Here is a 17,446-nt window from a genome sequence, read left to right on the forward strand (position 1 = left end):
CTTGGTTAAGTTTCCAGTTTTCCTTTTATACAGTCTCTGCATACTGATTAAACAGACTCAGTGGGAACATTCTTACTTGGTGCCTGCTTTGTCGGAAGATGCTCTGCTGAGCTGGACCTACACTGATACCAGGCAAAGAGACTGTAAATAGCCACCTTCCCTGGAATCTCAGGATGTATTTTTCCCTCTTGAAATCAGGTCCAATAGCAAATACCACACCTCAACTATCACACCAGGTGGAGACAGGGAAATAGCCTGAGTGCTGTATTTAATAGTAGGGGTAGAAATCCTATAGCTGGATATGACATTCTTGCCATGGTTTGCTCTATAAATGGATTTTAGCCCTGGCCATAACCTATCAACGAGGCCAAAAACACACAGTGGGGCAGCCCCATTCCTGAGCTTAGTAGTTCTGTTGGCAGAAAAAAATAAGCTTTGAGAAACAAAGAGTTTTTTTTCAGTTACAGTTACTTTGTGTTCAAAGCCCAGAATTATCACAGGGGTTTGTTTGATTGATCTTAATAGATAAATGAAATTGACCTTGGTTCCAATTCACATCTACGCTGTGGTGACTGAAAATCAAGGCAGAGAATCATAGAATTGTTTGAGTTGGAAGGGACCCATAAAGGCCATCTAGCCTAACTCCCCTACAATGAACAGGGACACCCACAGCTCCATCAGGTGCTCAGAGCCCTGTCCAGCCTGACCTTGGATGTCTCCAGGGATGGGGCATCCACCACCTCTCTGGGCAATATCTCCTTCTCAGATGAGGTTGTAGACTTGAACTTATCTTCGATGACACGTAAAGCCTAAATATTGACAGTTCATTGTCTTAAAGAGGCTATAGTGATTCTCGTTGACCTTTGGGCTAACGGGAAGACCAGGGCGTTTTGAAAGGGGGATCTCAGGCAAAGCTGGGAAAGATGTGGCACTTCCCAAAATTCCCTTCCAGTTCCCTGAGTGTAACAGTTCTCAACTGTGATATTAAATTGAAACACAGTGTTGTTATGAACCGTTAAATAATAAATGTGCTTCATCTGAGGGAGCTCTGATTTTTAATCTCGGTTGAAACAGTCCATGTAATTAGTCTGAGTTCTGAGGCTGAAAGCATCTAGATGACCTTTGGGGGTCCCTTCCAACTCAAATGATTCTGTGATCTGTTTATGCTGGCCACTATGTCTCAGAGAGGGACTGAGAGAAGTTATCTTGGTAAGAAGGAAGAAAAGGAACACTGGTCATGATAGAGCTTCTGGTTTTCCTTTCAGTGTGGGCAGAGAAGCAAGGAAAGACTCATTACATTTAAACAGTGAGGAATTCAAACCAATAGGATTCTTTCTCATAGCATGAGCCTGTAGGGCTATGGCCCTGGGATGGCCAAGAATTCAGTCTGCTTTGAATATGGAGCAGATTTTTATTTAAAGTAAAACTATCCACCTGGAGGACTCTGTACCCAGCTCTTGGCTTAGGGCCCTCCCTGGTTCCTCCCATGCCTGGAGGTGTCACAGACAACGAATACAGCTGAGCAGCCCTGGGTATGGGTGGGAATGGTAAGCATCCCAGCCAGCCACTGCCAACTCCGCAGGTTTGGTCCATGCACAAGCACTCTGGGTGCATCCAGACTGCTGGTCACGGTGAGACTTTGGGTCTGCATCCCCTCCCTCAGCATCCGGACCCCTCCTGAGCTGCCTGAAGGTGTTAAATCCTGAAAGAGTTAAATCCTGAGAAGGATACATAAATGAAACCAGCATGCAGAGCACTTCCTTGCAGGGCTGTGCATTGAGCCAGCCCCTGGGGAATGCTGAGAGGAATGCAGCCATCAGGGCATAACTCACTCTGTTAATAACGTTTTTGCCTCTATCTTGTGAAGTGTTTATTTTGGCAACTGTGCAGCATGAAGAGAAAATGAATGTTCCAGTTATAAGTATTGCATATCTTCACTGATCTGAAGAGAGCTGCCCAGATGGGATAGGGCAGGATTACTTTCCCGAGAATGAAGCCCAAGCCTTTTCCTTCTGTTTGCTGAGATCCGTAGATGGAGTCCATAGAAGGAAGGACAAGGCTTTCCTTGAGAAACCAAGGGAAAACCTTCTTGGATGTCTGGTCCAACTTGACAGCAGACAGAAAATTGTAGACCAGAATTTGTCAGCAGAATTAGTCCTGGCAAAAGATTAGGGTAGAGCTTGAGAGTGAATGTGGAGTTGCATTCAGTTCCAGAAAGGAGAGAGTTATTTCTACAGTGCAGTTCCATATACACATCAGAAATATTGCTGCAAGATCCTTCAGGAGACAAGACACAGCCGTGTTTTGTTGTGAGGCAGTAAGGCAAAGCAGGTGTGGGTTGGGTGCTGGTTGACAACAGCTTTGACTCAGGCTGGGAAAACCTGCAGAACCTGGCACAGTGCACACCGTCTACTCTCATAGTGGATAAACATCAGGCTCAAAGAAAAATACAACATCAGAATAATCCTCCTGCCACTCTGTATTGATGTGCAAAGAATGACCATCTTACAAAGGTCTTTTGATGAACTAATCCAATATAACTCTTGTTCGTAACCTTATGTTGCCAAAACTTGTGAGAACTCTGAATAAACACCATTATCTGTTCTTCTGTTTTGTATCCCTGTATGTGGAAAGAAGTCCACAGGGTGTGTCTGCCAGCACTGTAGATATCCTCGTACATTTGTGGTCCCTGAGCAGGCAAGATAGGCCATATTATCCTTCGGTGTGAGGATCACATTAGGACCTAACCCTGGATTGTTTCTTTACCTGGATATGCATCTCCGTATGTCTGCCACAGGACTTGCAAACACATTTGCTCATGCTGTCTATAACAGTAGAGGAACTTGTATTTTCCAGACATCTGAGTACTACTCAGATACTACTGAGGACCTTGACATCAAATCACCTCGCTAGAGGAATAAAAGGTTGCAGACGGCACGGCACATGGTGACCACTGCAAGCGGAGCTTTGCTCTCCAGACATTGTCTTGACCCTGAATGTAAGCCAGAGTCTGTGCGGTGATGAGCTTGGACTTGCAACAGCTTCAGTCTGTGCTTGATACTCAGATGAAATGTAGATGAAGGATGTGACTAAAGGGTCAGTGAAGCCAATGAAAATACAGATACCACTGCTACTAATGTCCCAAGGAAAAGCCTACGGGACAGGCCCTTAGAGGAGAAGCTTGACCGAGTAAATACCTCTTTGTTCATCTTGCATCAAACTCTACCATTCAGGGCCTAAGGCTAGAAGCTAAAAGCTATCTAACCTACAGATAGCCCATGGCAGTCGGAGGTATTACTTTACCTTCAGCTTCAGTCAGTGTAGAGAGCAGGTTAACCTTGTTGGTTTAACCACCTCCAGTCTTCAGGCTTGCATAGCCCGATAGCTCTTTGAACTCTCAGTCTTCTAAGGTATTTTGTCTTTAAACAAGGAGTCAATTATTGCTGCAGGCCAAATCCTTTAAGCCAAACCTGAATAACTGGTTAGTTACAGTCCTCTATGTCTTTGGTTTTCAATGTTCCTCTACCCTTTTGTAATGATCAGCAGAAAGCAAGTGACAATGAGAATGGGGTATTTTCTTCTCCTGTAGATGATCAGAAAATTTATTCCCTTAAGAAATTTTGACTGAACTCATGAGCACTTTTAATTCTTATGACTGTAATCTTTCATTTTGGTACCTGCAGTATCCAACCCTGTTTATTTATTTATTTCTGCACTCTGAAGAGCTCTGATTAAGCTCCAAAAAGTGTACTGGAGGTACTGGAGGGAGCAGTGACTAGGTCCGACACTCCCCTCTCACCCTTCACCTCATGTGACTCCTTTACCAGCTCAACATCACCACTCCAAGTGCTGCTTAGAAGTCTTAAATCAGCTTCTGCCATGTTCACACAGGGCAGCTGAACAGTGCTGGCAGCATGTCATTGTGACTTTAGGGGAGGAAGGCTCACTTTGCTGGAAGGAGCACAGAGAGGGTGGTTCAATAACACACACCAGGGCAGATTGAGTTCTCAATTTGTGAGTTACCTAAATCCTGGCTGATTCCACTGCGGTGGTTGTGACCATAGCAGGGCTTGGTGCTGCTGAAACACCTCCTTCCTCCATACTGCATTTTGGATGATAAATCCTCCCCACCTCTTATCCACACCTCATCTGAGAATGGATGGAGATATCACATGGGATCATACCGACCTGCATTTTAGTCATGGAAGCCTCTTACTGACTTTTGGAGGGCTATGGTAGGATGAATAGTACAACGGAGGAATAGACTGCAGGAAAGTTATAAAATACATAAGTTTTGGTGAAACATCTGTCTGTTTTCAGCAGAGGTAACAGGCTAGGTGTTGCCTTGATCCGTTTTTGAATCTCGTAATGGTTCATGGCAAATTCTCCTGATCATTGTTGTTACCTGGCACTGAGAGAAGCAACAAAACCATTCTCATTTTGACAGGCAGATCTACCCAGTAGATCACAAAGCAGTGCTGAACACTGCTGTCCCTCTGGGAATGTCCATATGCTTGAATTTAGGAGGCACCTTGAGTAAAGGCATAAGAACTCTGCTATTTAGCACTCTTAGTGCTGCTATGCATGTTTTTTGTTCCTGGGCTTCTTTTTTTTTTTCCAATTGATAAAATTCTGCAAACCTAGAATTTCTTTCCATAACAGCTATGTTATTTTGGTAGGAATTTTCATTTTTCATTTTCTTGATAATGTTTTAACAGTACCAATGTCATAAGCAACGACTTTGAGAGTTGTGAGGAGCACTAACATTTTTTTCCAGCAGTGAACAATTAATGGTTAAATAAAATTAATTGGCTTGTATATTTTATATCTGAATAACACATGTTAACTGCCAAATAACCAATACTCCATGGACTACTGCAATTGCATAGAAAAGCTATAAGAATGCCTCTGATAAGCTTTATCTTGGTCAACGTTTATGCAAAGAAAGCCACTTCAAATGAATCATTGCAAATTTCCTCCTTTCCTGAGTAAATTACTATGTTCATTATAAATTATGTCCCTGTGAATTCTGAATTATTTGTGTTTCTGTGAAAAGCCTTTTTGCTCTGCACGCTCTGTGAAACTTCCTATTATTCCCTTTTCAGAAAATTCCCTTCCAGTGACCGGGCTCACCCTGAACCTATCTGTGATGTGTGACAAGAACTGATCATTGCAAGTATTCTGAGATTGATTCAGATGTGGCTGTGTGTATTTCTTCTGAGCTTGGCTGAACTCTAATACAGATGAAATAGGGATGGTTTGTTTTCCCGTGGCTGCACCCATTCCATGGATACTTCCATGTCCAACAAATTTTGCTCTGGTTGAGTGTTTTATTGAAGAAAGGACTGATTAATGTGCTTTTTAAAAAGAATCTGCCAGAATAATAGATTATTGCACACACCCATATATAAAATAAAGCCTGTGTTGCAAAAAGCACCTGTGATTATCAGAAACAAAAACATTTTACAAATGCAATTAGTTCGTTACTATTTAATGATATCATAATCATGTGTTTCTACTCCTGATTTTGCTGATTGTCATGAACACCACAATATTTTGGCTTTGCACAGTACAATGAAATAGTAAAACAGAAAGCTGTACTGTTTCTAAAAGCTGCCATGAAAATTCTTCCATTAGTGGGTGGCCAAATAAAAAGGTATTTAGTAAACATGAAAACGGGCATATAAGGGCATGCCTGCACAAATGGATGCAAATAGAAGCGAGCTCCTCTCTTGCTGCCCAAGCCAACTGAGCACAAGCCAGCTTTATCTAGAAGCCATGAAGCTACATTCATGAAGTGCTGGACTTAAATATTATCCACTGTTTTTTAGTAGTGGGCATTAGATCTCTTCAAGTAGAGAGAGAGTTTGTGTGAGCATAGTGTGATGCTGAAACCAGCTCCAGTCAAGACAACTTGGAAGGCAGACACAGGAGCCTGCATGTGTCTGCCCATCTGTGTAGACATGCCCTAAGCCAGGCTGAGTAAAATCTGGTACCTCAATTAAAAATGATGTTAATTAATTCAATAGGCCAAAATTTTGCCTGCTCTCTGCACAAATCTGTATTGGAACAAGAAGAATGTTTTTACACTTCCTGCGCAGACAAAATAATAGAGCTTATATCTTTGAAGTCAGAGATTACAAAATTGACTTAGATCACTTCTGTTTGAAAACACCTTTTTTTGTGTTTTCATCTCATGTTGGGTGCCCATGTAGTTCCCATCCACACAGAGCCTGGGCACTTTGTGGTCTTTGATGTACCAACTCTAAAAACATCCCTGTGAAAAAGAGACATGCTGTTTTTCACATTGGGTGGATGAGGAACAGAGGCCCAGAAACAAAAAGCAGCTTTCCCAAGGTTATGTGCCTCATCATGCAGTGTCATCCTGAACCAGCCCTTTCAAGGAGACATTCAGTGTCTTAAGCCTTCCTTTGAAGTTCTCTTTGGGCCTCTTTCATCTGAAAAAGATTATATATGTATAGATGCTTTTTCTTTCCAGATTCTGTGTGTAACAGGCCATGCACTGCCAGGGCAGCATGAGGTCAGTGCAAGCAGATCCCTGCGCTTCATGGCCATCACACCTGACCAAGCCACGGTCTTGAGCAGTGGCCTGTGACCATGCCTACAGTTTCAATGTTAGCAAATGCCTTGGCAGAGGTTTGACCTGAATTATAATGTACTGTTTGAGCTGGTGTCCTGGAACTGTTTTGGGGAATGCAAGAGCACAGGGCTGTTCCCAAAGCTCATCCTTTGGGATGGAGGGAGTGTGTGCTCAGTTTTGCTGGGACAGGATGGAGAGAGGAATGCCATGCTGTGGGAAAACATCCAGAGTATGAGTACCTTTGGGGGTGAATGATTTCATACTGATGACTGGGAAGCAGCAAAGCAGGCTGAATTAGTGTAGTAAAGTATTAATTAAGGAGGAGATTGCCATAATGTTACAAAAAATATTTCTATGCTATTTTTCCAGCACTGCTTTCAGAAAAGTCAAAATATCAAGCTATGCATCCTAGATGCTCATTTAATTCTGGATGTTTGACTCAGGAAAAGCCTTTGAACTGGCACAGATTTTGTAGCAGTACACAGTGGGAAGAGCTGGGATGTGCTGTGAAGTAGCAGGGACTTATGTGCTTCATAGCAGTGCAGTTGGGAAGTAGGGAACAGGAATCCATTTCATCTCAGGTAGCGAGAACAGGTCACCAGAGCTTTGCAGGTGCACAGCGTGGTGTGTTTTTAGGGCGCTTCTTGATTCCCAAGGTAAGCAGATGCGCTTTGAAGCAGCTGAGGTTTCTGAGCTTTTCTCATGGTCCCACTAGCCTAAGGATAGGGAACGGGGCTGGGCTTCAAATGATGAGTTGAATCCTATCCTCTTTGAAGTCATTGGCAGAAATTCCTGGTACTGGCTATGAGCACTGTGTGTCTGGAGGAGCATCAGACGAGCAAGGTGCCTTGTCTTCTGCTGACCAGTTTAACTGGACGTCTTGGACTGGGAGGTCCCTGCAGGGCACACAGGTCCGGTTGGCCAGGCAGATGTGCAGAGTGCTTCACTGACTTGTGCCTCAAGGTCTCCTTAGTGCACCCTGTTAGTATTTGTTACAGCCAATCCCTGTTTCATCCCTCCTTTGAGAGTCTGTTCATAACTTGTGTGAACAGCCCTGTGTCCTAGGGTATACAGTTACAGTTAAACAGGCTTTAAGTAGAGTTGGCAATTAAGAATATATTTCGTATTTTATATTTCAAAATATGATCAGCCTCTCATCATGGGAAATTAATGTGGTTTTGCTGTGTTTCGTGTGATTTGTTGTGTTTCTGGTGGCTGTCTTGAGGTTCTGCAAGTGGTGCCTGGAGCAGCTGAAGTGAAGAGAGAAAACAGCCAGAGAAGCTGAAGTGACTGATGGTGGTTGGCCTTGGTTTTTCTGTAGATCAAGTGGACTTGAATTCTTCACCTGCTCCTGTACGCTTGTCCTATGCTCCAGTATGTATGATCTGGCATAAAGCTGTAAGTACTAATACACACTTACCAGTGGGATACAGCCATGCAAGAAACAACTGGATGTATCTCATTATCCCAAACAAAAGAAAGTGATTTTGAAAATTCACATTACCATATAGTCACTGATAGTACTGAGCAAGTTCCCCAGATCACAAGCTTGTTCTCTGGCTGTCCTCATGCCCTCTAAAGCCACCGGCACCAAGGGGTCCAGGAAACCAGAAATGGGATCTGCCCGAGCTTGCCTTCATTTCTCAGGGCTGCAATGGCACTAACTGCTATGGGTCACCATGGCATAGCAGCTGCTCCAATAGCAGCTGCATGCAGTGTTGCTCTTGGGGGTATCTCTGCTTCATCAGCTGGATGGATGGTCCCAGCTGTGTGAAAGGCAACACCATGGCTCCTTGCTGTGTCCACTTCTTTTTAATTTGTTTCCCATTATGCAAAGTACCAGGCTTGCCTGATGCCATCTTTCATATAGACTCATACAGTAGATATTTCCAGAACTGAGAAACATTCAAGGCTGAGCTGCCAGTAATTCAACCTCTGCTTATTTGACTGATGTTTGTCTGTAACCTATTCCTCCCCCTGCTTCCAAGACAAATTTGCTGCTATCAAAGTCCTGCAGCTGACATATTTCTAATCATCCCTTCATTGCAGCCTATCTTCTGTAAACAATTAGTGAACCCTCTCTGGGACATGGAGTTATTGTGATAACTTCCTAATTACTTAGCTTTTTTGGCTCTTTTATTGCTTGGCAAGAAAGATTTAGTGGCCAGAAGACATTAATGTGCTTGCTTTCCAAGTTCCTAGGCTTTTGTTAATCACTCCAGCTGAAGCTTGTTGATGTTGGATGATTTCTGGAACTTTATTTTGTGAGTTTTTATAGTAAATTTAACAAAGGAACAATAAATGAACTAGGTGGCAGGCATATTTCTGTGATGGAAATGACTTTCCCTCTGGATCCAGAGACCACTGAAGAGAAGGAGATTCTTTCCACCAACTTGGTGGGCCTTTGATCTGGTCACTGATGGAGTGTGTCAAGAGGATTGTCACACAGCTCTTGGTTGGGACTCCTTTGCTCTCATTGTACCCTGAGCTGATATGGGCTGCATGATGGTTCTGGATAAGAGCAACTGATGAGAAGCAGTGGTATCTACAGCCTTAGTTATGACCCTAGATCTACTGTTGGGGTTTTGGAGGTACTTATTCAATGCTAGCTGTGCTCAGTAATTTTGATTAAGAAGACCCTTTCCCTGAGGATCTCCAGTTGTTGTAGTAAAATAACTTGTATAAAGCAAAATGGTTTTAATGTATTTTTCTCAAGTTGCAATGGTGATTATGAACTTTAACTTACATGAAACTAGAATACAGCCGTTAGCTGGGTTTGCCGCATGGGATTACTCAAGGAATCTCAAAATCATCTTTGGTTGAGTTCAGATATATCCACCATAATAAAATGACTCAGACCAGCCTTTTCTGACTGTGAACATCAGGCCTCTTTATTCTCTGTGGACTGTGTCATCATTATACCTTCATGCTGAAAACTTCCTTTGTTAAGTCTGGTTGAAACTACTTACTCATTGGACTTGGAAGGGGCCTGCTGTCTTGTCTCAGCAAGCTGCTGCCCTGAGCTAGTCCAGGGTAACTTGAGCTTCTGAATGTACAGAATGATTGAGATTGGAAAGAGCCTACTCCAACACCCTGCTCAAGTAGGGCCACCCAGAGCAGTGTGCCCAAGCATGTCCAGATGGATGGACATGATCTCTATTCAGAGGAAAACGGATTCGTCCCACAAATTTTCAGAGCATTTTCAATGTCATTATTATATTAAGTAATGCATTGTTTAAGCTATGTTAACATTGCCCTTTTTCTTGATTACTCCATATTACAGTGCTATGTCAGCATATTAGTTTGTATTCTTTCCCTTTAGCTTTTCAAGAGCTTGGCTCAAACCTTCATATATGTTCATGTTCTCATTGAGCCAAAGTTAAGGGTCATTGCATGAATCATCTTTATGCGGGGAAAAAGAGCATCCATGCAGCACACTGGGCACCATATGGGACAGGATTACTAGATTTCAGAAGAGGAATGACTGAGGAAGCACTGAGGTTTAGGGCCTGGAGTCATCCAATCAGAGAATTTTCCTTTCTTGGAGCTCCAGCTACCTGGGATCCCTCTTCCTTCAGCAGGGAGAGATAGATCTCTCTAGAGTGAAATCTGTATCTTTGGAGGTTGTATTTTCCTCCTGGAGAAGAACACCTCTGCCCACTAACCGCAGGAGTAGCTTGATGGAGCCCTCATTCCAGCCTTACCACCTCAGAAAACTGTCTGCCATTGGCTTTGGATGTTACCTCCACATGGACTAGAGGTACCTCTTATGACCAGAGGCCCAAAGCTTGGACCTGGTCAGGTGCCCAAGAAAGTTTAATCACTTTTCTCAGGGGAAGAACTGGAGAAAGCCATAATACTGTACTTCCCCCCTCCTCCCTGCAGCCAGACCAATAATTAAAGTATTCATCTGATATATGGGAGACTCCTGTGAGTGCTTTTCCTCTGCTTGATGGGACTTGAACTTGCTTTCTCCAAAGAAACGTCCAAACCCAGCTCTCAAAGCCTCTCCCAGCCTCAAAAACTTTTAAAGATGTTCCCATTTGTATAACATAATTAAATTGCCACTGGAACAGTCCAGGTCTTTCCCCTTCCCAGCTGAATGCCCTAATAAGAGGGTGTAATGATTCAGAAAACCTGCCCACACAATTCGTGGCTTTTGTTTGAAGGTCTGAACTCTCAAAGCCTACCTCCATTAAGAAACCCTTTCTTGGCAGGGTGCCCAGTTCCCAGTAGGGTCTTTCCATTGAACATCAGGGTGTGTTAAGTGAAGGTGGTCCTCTCTTCAAACACAGGCATCATGAACAGTACATCAGATCCTATGGAGACCACCATGAGGGTCAACTTTATATTCTTCTGTTCATTTTTGATTTTCAAGCTTTCACTCAGTAAAGCCATGGTCTTTCAGGTCCACTTTACCATAGATTTGCTGCTGAGGACAGTGTGGTGGGCCCCTTCTGTACCAAGTATAATATTTCACTCCAAATGAGATTTTTGTATTAGTAATGATATAAATAAACAGTAAAAAAGAATTATGCAGTCAGTAAGAACCACTGTATTTCATCAGCATTCAAGCAGGGATTCATTAATGTTCTAGTTATATTTTAACACATTTTTTTAAGCATTAAAAAAAATCCATTCACTTTGCAGTAAAATATTTTATTTTCTGATTGTGGGGGGTTCTATTTTAAAGGCATACATTGTATGTGAGTTTATATATTTTTATATACATATGTATATGTATATATATAAAATATGTGTAAGTGTGCGTGTGTATTTTATATAATATAGGCCTGTGTGTCTGTATTATATTTGGCCAACATCCACTCTGGCCTGACTGCCCTGGGCTTAGAAACTAAACAGTTGCAGGCTTGGCTGGTGCTGGGACTGGGACCACCTGGGAACCTGGGTGCTGCAGGGACTAGCCAAGGAGTCGTGGTTAAACACGTGGTGAATTTTAGACCGCAAAATCTGCACGAATGGAAAGACTTCATTTGGCACCATTGTCGCTGTTGAGCTGATGGATGGGAGTTAAAAAAATTTATATATATAAAATCCTCCTCCTCATGGCTGGGTGTGGTTCCTTAGATGTCTGAAGTGCAGAGCCTCCCTACCCTCTGGAGCTTACACTCCGATGCCTTGAACCCGAAAAAACAAAAACAAATATGCTTAACATTATGCATGTGAGAACTTGCGTAACAGTTTGCAGGTCTGAAGCCTGGGGGAGCTCAGCACAGGGAGCTGGAGAAAAGCTCACACTGGGCACCAGGGAAGACTTCAATGTGGAGCAGTGTCTGCATGGATTGTCCCCATCTGTGTTTTACCCTTCTGTCTTGAGTGCAGTGAGGATCATCCTGGGAGGTTTGGCAGAGAGTCAAGGGGAAAGTTTTGCTTTGGTTTACATCACTCCTGGAAGCCCTTTTTCTTGTCCTTCTCTACAGATAGGAGTGTGTGCACACTTAAATAAGCCCAGTGGACCACAGTATATGGCTGTGGGACAGCCTGTGAAGATGCTTGTCCTGACCAGGCCTTGGGATACCATCACGTCTGTGGCTGGTGGTGTGTGTTCTTGAGGATGCTCTACAGAGTCAGGTTGCATTTCCCATATCTTTGTGAAACCTTTTGTGTAACCTGTTGCTGATAGTATGACAATGATGATTTCATACTAAAGGGAGCCCTCATGGTGGCCCACAGCTTCTTCACAAAGGGCGGTGCTGATCTCTGCTCTCTGGTGACAGTGACAGGGCCCAAGGGAAAGGCATGGAGATGTGTAAGGGGAGAGTCAGGTGGGTGTTAGGGAAAGGTTCTGCACCAGAGGATAGTGGGCACGGCCCTGAGCTGCTGGAGCTAAAGGAGCATTTGGACAATGCTCTCAGACATGGGGTTTGGATTTTGGATGGTGCTATGTAGAACCAGGAGCTGGACTCAATGACCCTTGTGGGTCCCTTCCAACATAGGCTATTCTACGATTCCGTAACTTGTAACTAGGTATTTGTAGCTATATCAATACCAGGGGCTGGCCCTGGTGCTGTGCCTGGCGGCTTCTATCCATGTTGCATTGTCTACAAAGGCCCTCAGACAAAAGCAGAGATATGAATGAGGGCCAAGGATCATTACCTTGGGCAACAAAAGCCGTCCGGGAGAACAAAAATAACACAGAAAGAGCCCACAAAAGGCAGAAAATCCTTCCTTCCTGCCGGCTTCTCTTCAGGCCTTGCCTTCAGCTCACGGGAGTGCAAGGGCAGGCGAGACCCTCAGAGCAGGAGCCCAACAAAGAGCGCATCAGCATGGCCCAGCCCGAGGCTACCTCTGTATCCCTTCCATGCCCTTCCCTGAATGCTGTCCTATTGTGTGGGGACACAATGGCGGAGAACCCCACGGTGACACTGAATGAGTTACAATGCCAACATCTGTGTGACAGTTTCTTTGCTGGGTAATGGAGAAGAGGCAATAAATTCCTGATAGGCTGACTTGGGAGAGCAGTCACCCATAGCAGGGCTGGGGCATGCGGGGAAGAAGTCTCCTATTTAAAGTTGCTGCATGTGTCCCCATCTCCATCTCCGTGCCTGGGAGCGGGGGTCAAACGCTGCAGCACCCTCTGATGAGGCGCTGACAAAAGTCAACAGAGAATTAGGGGCAGGCAGTGGACACCGAGCCACTCAGCTCATCTTCTTGTTGCTGTCTGCTCTTTGTACAGCTTAATGTGAATTGACCTGGTGATTGTTAGACTAATTCTTCAAATGCAAGCCTAGATGCCAGCTTTTTGTTGTTTTTGCCTTTTTATTTTTTTAATTGAAATGACTTTTCCAGCTGCCTCATCTCCTCAGAAGGACTGAAGCAACCTGCAGGGTGGCATAGAGCAATAATGATTTGAAGTTTGAGGAATATGGGTTGAAATAAAATTGAATATAACTTCTGGCCAGTTATCTGGCCGGTGAAGATCTTTGTGCCCACCTCTGATTATTTACTTGACTATAGGGCAACAAAGGGTGGATATTTTCTGATTAAAAGCCAGCTGCTTGCGGCCTTTGGGCCTACTGTTTTTCCAATTAATATTGCTTTGCACTTTATCTGATGCAGGCTGTGTAGTATCACCCAGTGCCTCCTGCAGCAAGGCTGTCCCATCGAGCTGTAATTAAAGAGCTTGCAGCTCTTTAATGAGAATGCAAAATTTCAACCTGGAGACGAGATTTTTTTTTTCCTCCCAATTGTCCACTTATTCATTATCAAATATCTGTTACCAACTAGAAAATAAGCCTGGCATTTACATTTACTCTTTCCCAAGGATCTCTGAAGAACACAGAAGTGCTGATTAACAATCCTGTTGCTGATTAATTATCAGAGTTTTAAGAAACCACGTCTATCCGCATGGCAGCATGAGTCCATATATGTTCAAACATTCTTTTTCTACAGTATACATCCTGCTCCTGGGACCACTCCCCATCTTACTTGGAAAGCGTTACAACTTTCAGCTCTTTTTTTTTCTAAGGGCTAACCTCCCTCTCAATGGCTGTATAAACCTGTATAAACTTGTGGATGAGCTAAAGCAAATTTCCCTTCTGAATTCAAACATCAGTATTTAGTGATGTGCAAAATTATTTTTGGCAAAGTCCCTCTCCAGTCAACATGCTATCTCGAGTTAATTATTACAATTTGACCTAAAACTGTTACATGTTCTGGAAACTCTTTGAGACTGAAGGGAATTCCTTCGCATTTCTAATCCCTTAGCACGCCATCTAAAACCAACTAAAAGCTGATGCATTGATCTGTCTTTTGAACTTTTCTCTCCGAGACTATAAAAAAACTGCTGATCCAAGATACCCTCATCAGCAAAAACACTGCATATTTATTTAGTTGTTGTTCTACAGATCTTTACTTCAGTTTGTTGTCCCCAAGCCTCTTACATCCTTGTGAAGATGCAAGAACAATCTGCACAGGATCCAAAAAAATCAACCAACCCACACTCAAAAAATCATTCATTGATGGAGTTACAGACAGTAGGACCAGAAGGGCTCATTAGATGATCTAGTCTCATCCTCTATGAAATACAGAGGTCACAGAATTTCACCCATTTACTGTTGTATTCAGCTCAGTACGTTGTGTTTCACTGAACTGTATCTTTCAGAGAAGTATGCAGCCTTAATATTAACATGTTAAGAGAGAGATAATCCCCGTGGGTAAAAGGCTGAGCAGGCACTGAAACTAGAGAAGAAAAAATAATTTTCCACTCCCTCCTATTAATGTAGGATTGCATCTAGGATGTATTTTGTTTTCTTTCATCCTGTGTCCATAAAACCTTTTGATACTCAGCCTACATGCACTGTACTTAATTCAATTTCCTTAAAAGGGTTATACTAGTTACTCTCATTTTATTTCACAAATGCTTATGTTTGGCAGTCAGAAATTGTGATCCCTTATACTGTACAAATGTAAAAGATAGATATGGTGTTTCCTTTAAATAACTCATGCTCCATCATTTTTTTTCATTCAAATCCCCAGCTTAGTTGGTGACTACATCCTCAATATGCTTCCTTTGGTTCCATTAAAATGAGACTGGAGAGCTCATGCACTGACTTGGTCTTACCTCCTCCATATGTCTCAATCTGTCCCTAAATGGCTCAGAGCTGTTTGCCTCAGGGGATGAAGCTCACTTCATCTGCTTGGGTCTCTGGGCTTCTGGAAGAACAATGTGGCATCCTGGAGAGGATTTGCTGTTTGACTGAATTCCACCATCCCAAAATATCATCCCACCATCAACCGACTCTACATCCTGGTGTGAAGTTCTCTCTTCATGTATAATCATAGAATCATAGTATAATTAAGTTTGGAAAGACCAGTAAGATCATCTAGCTCAACCTTCAGACCATACCTCCCTGGGCAGCCTGTTCCAATGCCTCACCACTCTTTCTGAGAAGAAATTTCTCCTAATATCCAAACTTAACCTCCCCTGGTGCAACTTGAGGCCATTCCCTCTAGCCATATCGCTTTTACCTGGGAGAGGAGGCTGACCCCAATTCGATACAACCTCCTTTCTGGTGGTTGTAGAGAGCTATAAGGTCTCCCCTGAGCCTCTTTTTCTCCAGACTGAACCATCCCAATTTCCTCAGCTGCTGCTCATAAGGTTTGTGCTTGAGACCTTTCACAGCTTTGCTTTGGACACACACCCGGGCTGTAAACCCCTTGGAAACAGGTTATGTCTCTTACTGAGAATATATTCAATGTATCAGAACTGCTGGAAAGGGTTAAATTCCCCATATAGTCACTGCCTGCTCTTAGAAAACTACTTCTCCACTCCTCACCTTTACATAACATTTCAGTGGATTTTGGAGTCAAAGCATCTGAGTCATTCAAGTGAAATCACCAGAGGGAAAAAATTGAGGCTGTCTTATATTTCCTACAGGGCTGATTTGTAAATGATTTTGATCTTCCATTTCTTCAGAACTGGATGCTGCAGCCGGAAGGCTAAAGACAGATTGCTTCTTGCCTGCTCTCATTCCTGACTGTCACTTAGGTCTTCTTGGCTGCAGAGAGGCCCCAGTGCCTGTGCTGGAGGTTTCTCTCAGGCTTTTCCTCTGGGTGGTGGTTGGGGCAGCCCTGTGAGAGCTGCGAGTTTGAGTCCCCTCATCCTCAGGGAAAAGCTGGATCCAAATTTGCTGTTTCTTGGCCTGGTTCCATGGTGCTGAGAGCTCCCACCTCTCCCTTGGAATGTGTTTTGGGTGAAGGTGCCAGTGGCTGCTGTGCTTTATACCAGTACAACTTGTTCTATTGCCCCTGAAAAAATGTGGTGGTGGAAGTCAAGAATCACAGAATCACAGAATTGCTTATGTTGAAAGGGACTCTTAAAATTCGTCTAGTCCAACTCTTTTTTCCTTATATGCAATCTAAATCTCTCCTGTTCTAGTCTGAAACCATTTCCCCTTGTCCTATCCCAACAGACCCTGCTAAACAGTCTGTCACGTTCTTTCTTAAAGACCACTTTTAGATACTGAAAGATCTTTGTGTACCCCAAGTGGATTTGGGCAGGAAATTGTCTTATCTTGTTTTATCCAAGGAAGAGGCAGCTCAGTTCATGCATGGTAAGAGAGCTTTGATCACCCACTTAAATTAAGTGATGAAAATGTATTTGATTTCAGCAACCACTTTTTCATCAAATAGGAAATAAAAAAATGTGATGTACCTTCAGAACCTCTGTGTTGTTAATCCAGTATTGTGGCAACACAATTACAGCTGTCTCAGTGGGGGTCAGCATGGAATCCAGATACCTGGGGCACAGGGTGTAGAGAGGAGGGCTGGGAGACCCGACTGGGCTCGGCAGCAGGCAGTGCTTTCACTCAGCAAGCTGTGAGCTAATGGACGGACCTGGTGATGGTAATTAGTGCTGATGTTAATAGTCAGGGAACTTGCAGGATTAATGTTCTCATGGTTCTGTTCTCCCCATACATGGGTTAAGTGTTTGTTCCTCCAACTTGCAGATTGGGCTATAGCCCTAGAAATCTGGATGCTGAGGTATTGGCATTGATGACTGTTTATTTTTTATAACTCCATTTCAAACTTTGTGAACATGTTTGTTAATCCTCTAAAGCCATTCAAGAGGAAACTCCACTTGAAGTGTCACACTGGATTTGTTAGGATGGGATCATGGTGTGCCTGAGAAACAGCATGGAAATCTGAGTATTAGCATTCACATTGTCTTTGCTGCTGCTAGATGTCTCTGCAGCTTGTGTTTATGCCCATTTCTTTGCATCAAACATAGACATGGCCCGAAATAAAAAATTTGGTTGCAAGAAGTAGGTTGGGAACTCGCTTAAAAACTGGACATCTGGGCAGACCTACACAGAGGGAGTT

The sequence above is a fragment of the Numida meleagris genome, chromosome 4 (assembly GCF_002078875.1).
Source record: "Numida meleagris isolate 19003 breed g44 Domestic line chromosome 4, NumMel1.0, whole genome shotgun sequence".
NCBI lineage: Eukaryota > Metazoa > Chordata > Aves > Galliformes > Numididae > Numida > Numida meleagris.